At 35.4% G+C, this 8,204-nt stretch overlaps 1 long non-coding RNA gene across 1 annotated transcript in view; it reads right to left on the bottom strand.

Moving 5' to 3' along the window:
- Nucleotides 1-945: 945 nt before the first annotated feature.
- The window catches only part of LOC309960520, a 53,396-nt gene continuing 46,137 nt past the window's right edge, over nt 946-8,204 (bottom strand). The window contains exon 4 of the long non-coding RNA XR_014326134.1: nt 946-1,058. This is a non-coding gene — a long non-coding RNA (uncharacterized lncRNA). The remainder of the gene's footprint in view (nt 1,059-8,204) is intronic.

The following is an 8,204-nucleotide window of genomic DNA, read 5'->3' as shown; positions in this document are numbered from 1 at the left end:
GTATAGCTTATTTAAGTCTTCACTATTCCCTCAAAAATCTCTCTGGCTATGGTCATTCATTCATTTACACATTTTTTTTCATTTTTTTTCCTTTCACAAATATTTGTGTAGCACTACATTAGGAGCTGGACATTAAAAGAAAATGTAAAAGGGGAATTGTCCCTGCCTTGATTAATGACGCTTATGTTGCAAGTGCAATTAGCATCTTTTTAAAAATCAATTTACTTTGTAAACAAAGAAAAACAGTAATACAAACTTATTGCAATAAGTCAAAAAATATGAGGACAGATACATAAAAGAAAATGTAATAATCTCTCCCCAACTAATTAGCTGATATTAACAGTTAGCTGTAGGTTCTTCCACACATTTCTCTAAATGCATATAATTTAGGTTATAACACATGAAACTGCTGATATTCTACTGTTTTTCACTTACAAAACATTATTAAATGATTCAACTTAATACATATGTGCATGTATACAGATTTTTATTTATTTTCAAATAGTTGTTGAGCAGTGCTTAAATAACATTTTAAAAACTATGAATGAAAAAAAAAACTATGAATGGTTTAATGAGTGAATATTTGTGGTCACCTTTGTTGGGAAAATATAATTTTTAAAAAATCTGCTGAGCCAGAAAAATGGCTTCACGAAGGCAGAAGTGAGAGAAAATAATTTTATTTTTGAATGAGTATTAAGCCAGAACATGATGAGCCTTACAGGTAACTCACTAAGAGATTTCAAAGGCAGAAAGAAATCTCACCCTTTTATACAGCCAAGCAGACACAACCCATTCCATACATGCTCCCAAGGTAAACAATAACTATTGTTCAAGTAAGAGGACTTGACAGCACCATTGTCACACACAGTTCATTCTAAATTCACCTGAGATGATCCATTATATTCGTTAACTGGATTTACCCAAAGGCAAATTAAATTCTTACCTCTATGACAGGTGGTAGTTTTGCAACTTGGTCATGGTTGGGCTCTCACAGAAACTGGGAAATATGGGTGCTACCTTCCTTGATGATTATATTTCAAAGGTATGGTTCCTAGGTCCTACAGAAAGATATTCCAGAATTGTAAAACTGACAAAAGACTTATTTAACTTTAAAAAGGTTTACATACATTTCAAAGAGACTGAGAAAGTATTTACAATTATAAATTTTCTAAAGCAAATATCTAAGAAAAGGGAGGGTAGAACATCTCTTCCCTTATTTTTCACAGGGAGAATCAAACCTTTTATTTTGTATTTGTACATCTTTACATATCAAGAACCAAAACATTTACATAAAATTAGCTGCCTTTTTAAAATCACAAAATGTTATCTCCCAATAACTGAATAGTTGAAGATAAAAATTTATAGGATGAGAAAATAAGTGAGGAACGAAAGTACCATAATCAGTTATCCATATAGATGTTATTTTTAGACAATTGAGCAAGATTAATTATCTATACACAAGTAAATTTCTTCCAATTTTTATTTTGCATAGGTAAGCAATCATGATCAAACAATAAATTCTACACATTATTTATCCTAGTTTAATAGTAAGAGCATGGATGTTGCAGTGAAAAATACATATACTAAATCTTGATGGAAATTAAAATGCTTCTCCTTTCCTACTGTAGAAGTTCAATTATATGTTGAAAAACCACAACTAGTAAAATATGAAGGTATAAATGAAATAAACAGTTATGCAGACTAGAAAATATCACACACTTATTTCATGTCTGAACAATTATCTGTTTCACTTTTACATTCAGGTTATCTAATGTACATGCTCAATCAGTATGCTTATATCACTAAACTATACTTAATTTTGTATTACTGATGCTTGCATATTTCCTGGCACAGACAACACCCAATAACTGTTTACTGGATTACATTTTAGAATGACTTTATTCCAAACCCAGTAATTGTTTATTGGATTAAATTTTAGAATAACTTTAGTTTAAAATTATCTAAGGATGAATCTTGTCCTCATTTTTTTTTCTTTAGAGGAATACTAAGCTTTCAAACTAAGCCCCCAAATGGTTCCTTTAATTTGCTAAATTAATTTTACAATATAAAAAGTATCACAGAATCATATTTATACATTTACTTGTTGCTTATTCATATTCACTGTCATCTCAATCACAACTAATGGTTACTACTGAGTGCTCACTATAGACCTGGTAAATATTTTATGAATGTTGTCATTCTAAAGTTCCACAAGTCTGTAAGTTGTGTTTGCTAGTCTTACAACTGGTGAAACTTAAAGAAATTAAAGATAGTAAGTAACTTGATTAGGGTGATACAGCTACTAAGTGGTAGGGCCTAGCTTAAACCCATGTCAGTCTAAGTATACAGTTCCTGCTCCAAGGCCTCCTATTCTTTTGCCAACATGTAGCTCTGCCTCTCTTAACTAGGTCATGTGTGCCCAGGCCATATGGCAAGCAGTCTACATAGTATCAACCAAAGGAAGTGACAAATTCTTGCTTTTCAAACCACTGTTAACAGTCAAGACAGCTTAATCCCTGAGGTTAGCAAATTAATCAACGTGATCATGGTGATAAACATTCTAAGTCAGTCGATAACGTGGTTTGGATGACCAGTTCATTTATAAGAGAATAAAAGAAGTGGGTGTTACAGATGTGACCCATGAGGGAAACTCGGTGAGCAGCTGACATATAGGAAAAATATTCAGAACTTGTGGAAAGGCTTTGAGCAGGTATGCAAACAAATACCCAGACAAATGTATTGTGGTTCAGAAGAATTTCCCCAGCACTCCCAGTAAGGCCTGGAACGATAAATAAAAACTACAACCAAGGAGTTACAGAAAATGTGAGGCTTAATTATATTTCACTGAATATTATGCAGCACAGTTAATTCAGTAAACTCTAGAACCTTTATGCTTCTGGGGATGCACATAGTGCTACATCCTGCTGGGCCAGTGCGTAGACTTGCGCAGCCTTTTCTGCAAGGAAAAGGAGAGAGCTTAGCTCTTAAGGGAGAGCTAAAGAAGGCAGTATACTCAGGGAGGGGAGGAGTGATGAGGGTGGTGGGGAGCGGGAGAGAAAAGCCTTTAGAGGCTTCATATCTTTTCAGATTTTATGGTTTTGCTGTTAGCACAAGTTCATGTGCCTGACACACAGTGAGGCCAAACAAACCAAAACGTCCTTGTTTGGAGCAGAGAAAGGTTTATTGCAGGGCCATCTGTGTCACGGGGGTTAACGGTATCAGTCCTTAGGCTCCAGGAGGCCTGGGGCTATGTGCACCTGGTCATCAAGTAGTTAACATCTTCCATTTGGTGGGGGATTTTCACATCTGTAAAACAACTCAGGAAATACTGTTATCTAGGTAACAGAGAGGAGCTAGAGCAGAGGATATGGGGGAAGGGCCTGTCCCGGGAAGACCCCATAGGGTCCTGCTCTGTTACATGGCTGCTGACCTAATTCTATTTACCTTATTCAGGCTGCAGAAAAAGGGAAGGCATAGCCTGCAGGTACTATCCCACAGAAGTTTTAAACAAATATTCTCTTAATGATTTATGATATGCTTTGCTTTGCTTATTGCCCTGAACCTCAAGTTCCACAGGAAATTATATTCATGATAACACTGCGCTACATTGTCATATCTCTTTTTATTATTGCTTTTCACAGTTACTTAAAGCTTGTATTGTTATTTAGCTACTTATTTTGTTCATATCATTTCTTCTCTATGGTAAACCCCTTGAGGGTAGGATTGTGTCCTAGAGAACAACTCTCTTTGTATAAGGCAGGGCACTTGCCGACTTAATCTGGCAGAGAATTCAGGCATAGTGATCTTTGTTCCAGCAACAGCCCATGGGAGACACTGCACTGAAGCAAAGAGGCTCCTCATTATTCAGGGATTATTTTCACAGCAAGTGAAAGAAACCCACCTTAATTCACCTTAATCAAGGAGAAATATTTTGTTTCATGGACTCGAATTACAAGAAAAGCTAGAGTGAAACTTGTCTTGCCCATTTAGAACAATTAAATCAATTATTACCAAAACTATTGCTGTGTGACAGCAGACAAAACTACAGAAAGCTTTAATTTTCACATTTCTAAAATAGCAGAACCACAGGAAAGAGTGCCTCTCTCTTACCAATATTTTAGAAATCCTAGGGAAATATTCACAAGTCCATTAAGGGCTATGAAGAAAGAGGCAAGATCCCAACAGTTCCCTTTTATCATATTGTTAGAATGTGGGGAGAAGGTGCAGTTCCTCAAATGAATACGAAGGCTAATGGGTGAATATTTGTGAGCTTGAAAGCCATTATATTTTATATCTAATGTAGAATGTGATGAAAGGGAAGAAGTAGACTATTTTAACATGTGTTGAGCACCTACTACATGTCCTATAAACTTTATTATATACATTATAAACTCATCAAAATATCCATAAAGGATAATAAATATGAAGACAGTATGGGATGATACTGGGCAGTACCTTTGCCCTGTAAATGCTAAACCAGTGAAACATTTATTACTAAGATAAAGAAATAGAGATTTTTAAAACCATTAACACTGAGGTTTAACTTCTCTATAGATTTTAGGATTACTTGTCTGTCCAAACAAAACTAGATAATTTAAAAATTCCATCTGCAAAGAGAGTGTTTGCACAGTACCACATGCAAGCATTTTACATGGCTTATATAATTTAACCCTCATAAAAATATCAGAATGTAGGTGTTTATATTTATTAGGATTTAAACTAAGCTACTTTAGCAAAGAGACCCGAATATACGTTGACTTAAAAAAAAAAAAAAGATACAGGTTTATTTCTTTCTTAAAGAATACTTAGATATATAGGGTGATCCAGAATGTGTTATCCCAAGAGGGTTCTGCCAGATTCAAGGTAGAGCTTCCATCTCTTGAGTCCAAGACGGTGCCATTTCCCAAGCCCAACTATTGCTCTGGTACTGCTTTCTCCAGCCAGTGGAAAAAGAAAAAAAGGGGGGGAGGGGTGGTGTAAGTGGGTTATTTTAAGAACAGAATCTGAAAGTTGCATGTAACATTTGTGTTCTCCTGTGAGTCAGAGCTGAGTCAGATGATCTCACTCAAGAGTAAGGCAGGTTAAGAAATGTCTCTAGCTAGGAGAGCAGAAGGCCCACTAAAACCTATGTGTATGTGGCAGAATTGGTCAAGGCAGATTTACTGTGAAGTTAGGGTGGTATAACTTTCAGAGCCCATGTACTTCTTCCAAGACTCTGAGGGAGGGGAAACTAGCAACATATTCATTTATTTATTTTATACCCTTTTGTTCTTAACACTTCCAAAAGATAGATCTGTCCCCAACAGGTAGGACTTATCTATAAACTAATACAAGGAGAATAAATCCTGGAGGAAAATTCACTGTCTCTGCCTCTAAATAATTTCCAATGAGGCCCAGAGAAGTTAAGTAACTTACAAAAAGTCACATAGATTTGGAGCTGAAATCAGAACCTGGGTGTCTACGGCACAAAGACTTTTGACTCATATTTCTAGTGCATCAAGTACTCATATATTTTAGATTTTATTTCCTCCTGACATTATCTCAGGAGAAAAGCTGGACAATCTAGAAATCACAAGGTAATTAATTGGCTACATCGCTTTGTCCCTATCTGTTCAGATGCTCTTGGGAGACAAAGTGAAAGAGAACATGTGAAGCCCAGCTGCCAAGCTGACATGACAGCCAGTTAGTCGGGTGATGCCACTCTCAGATCAACCCAAAGGTTAATGACACAGATGCAGTCAAAGATCTGATGGATAGAGGCTGTGAACCCTGTATCAATAACTTACAGCGAATGTCTGGAGGTGGCAGATGAAGCGGCTCGTCATCAATTAAGCATGGCAGTCCATTTTTATAAAATTGTCATAAAGGATTATTAAATTTCACATCTTAGTTTGCTTGGGGAAAATATCAAATAACAGTAAAGGGTGCATTTTAAAAACAACGTTTAGTATAAACTCTTGCTTCTGGCCTCATGTCAAACTAACAAAGAGGTGCTATGCAATTTGATCCATGCTTTTCATTTTTCCATTTCTGAGCCAAGGTATTTTTTCATACTTATTAGTAACTTCACATGTTTTTAAAAACAATAGTTCTGGTTTTAAGAATTTTTTAAGTTAGGAAAATATTTAATTATCAAGAAAATAATCTCAAAATTTGAATATGACTGCAAGTTGAATATTTATTCACCATAGCAACTTGGAGTATACATTCCTCAAAGTTAAGTACCATAACAAAATGTAGACACATGCCTTCCTTTTTATACAATTCCTATTTACAGTAAATTCAGAAAAGCATCCTGCACTAAGCCAGAGAGGACTTAAAGTGGTCTGTCTCTAGATACGTTTTTTTTAATTTTAAGACTGGATTCAGAGAGTTCCATCTAATTTGAGGTGTATTTACTATGTATCAGCTCCATTATCCAACTTTCTATAGTAAATCTTAAAATTCTTATATTTGTAAAAGCCCCTACGAATGCCTGAATTGTTTGGTAAAGTTTAAAAGACCCAATACAACATTTTTTGAAAGGCAATTATAATTATAAAGTAATCACTACTAAAGTATAACAAGTTGTCATAGTATCTATTTAGAAAACCATTCACAGTTATTCTACCATGCACATTTTCACACATAGCATCGTGCTGCTGTGCTAATAATTGTTTACTATCTTAATATGACAGGGCTAATACCCACCCTCTTAAGGAAATTACCTTTCTTTAGCACTGGATTAATATTATCCTATGTTACTTTTTATTTGTAGCAAGTTGTTCCCAATTCTATACCACCAACCATTCGACTTAATGATCTACTTGATAGATATCACTAAAAACAGTTTGTAAAGTTGACTTAACAAAATGAAATGATATTCAATATCATTTTGAGTTGTTGCAATGAAAAGAGCTCATAGTACACTGAAAAGCTGTGGGAAATTGTTGGGAATTACTATTCTATGGATTGATACAAATAAAGAAAAAATCATAGAATTCTAGAATTATAAGGTACAGGAGCTATTTAGGCCAACACGCTAATTAAACAGTCCATGGATCAAAAACTAGACTTGATAAAAATCATAAAATGGATTGCCTGCTGAACTAAGTTTTGGACCTAGTGCTGTGTACAGTACAGCCTACTGTTTTGCCTAAGATTGTGCAGTATCCCAGAATGGTTTCTGCTCTCTTTTAGGTTCCAAAATGTTCTACCTTGTAACAAGTAAATGTAAATTAACTGGTTGACTGACTAGCTGATTGACTGACTTACAGGCTAAGGCTAACTGGTTGCCTGACAGACTAGGGCTTCCCAGGGAGGGTCAAGGTTACCATTCTCTACAGGCTCCTCAAATAAACCTCCAGAGTCAAACATAACTGACAAACCTGATACCTGGAGTACCAAAGTTACTGAAAAGCTTTCAGGGAAAATTTTTCTAAATGTAACTGAAAACTCTTCAAATTTTTCTTAATCCCCTCATATTTTTTTCTGCTTCATATAAAAATACTAATTAGAGTCTTCTCCCTTTTTTTCTTGATGAGTCTGGCTAATGGTTTATCAATTTTGTTTATCTTCTCAAAAAACCAGCTTTTAGTTTTATTAATCTTTGCTATCATTTCCTTCATTTCTTTTTCATTTATTTCTGATCTGATTTTTATGATTTCTTTCCTTCTGCTAACTTTGGGGTTTTTTTTGTTCTTCTTTCTCTAATTGCTTTAGGTGCAAGGTTAGGTTGTTTATTTGAGATGTTTCCTGTTTCTTAAGGTAGGCTTGTATTGCTATAAACTTCCCTCTTAGAACTGCTTTTGCTGCATCCCATAGGTTTTGGGTCGTCGTGTCTCCATTGTCATTTGTTTCTAGGTATGTTTTTATTTCCTCTTTGATTTCTTCAGTGATCACTTCATTATTAAGAAGTGTATTATTTAGCCTCCATGTGTTTGTATTTTTTACAGATCTACCGTATGCTAACACATATATATGGAATTTAAGAAAAAAAAATGTCATGAAGAACCTAGGGGTAAGACAGGAATAAAGACACAGACCTACTAGAGAATGGACTTGAGGATATGGGGAGGGGGAAGGGTAAGCTGTGACAAAGCGAGAGAGAGGCATGGACATATACACACTACCAAACGTAAGGTTGATAGCTAGTGGGAAGCAGCCGCATGGCACAGGGAGATCAGCTCGGTGCTTTGTGACCACCTGGAGGGGTGGGATAGGGA

The sequence above is a fragment of the Leucopleurus acutus genome, assembly GCF_964270905.1.
Source record: "Leucopleurus acutus genome assembly, chromosome: 3".
Classification (NCBI taxonomy): Eukaryota; Metazoa; Chordata; class Mammalia; order Artiodactyla; family Delphinidae; genus Leucopleurus; species Leucopleurus acutus.
This window is presented reverse-complemented; position numbering and strand designations above follow the sequence as displayed.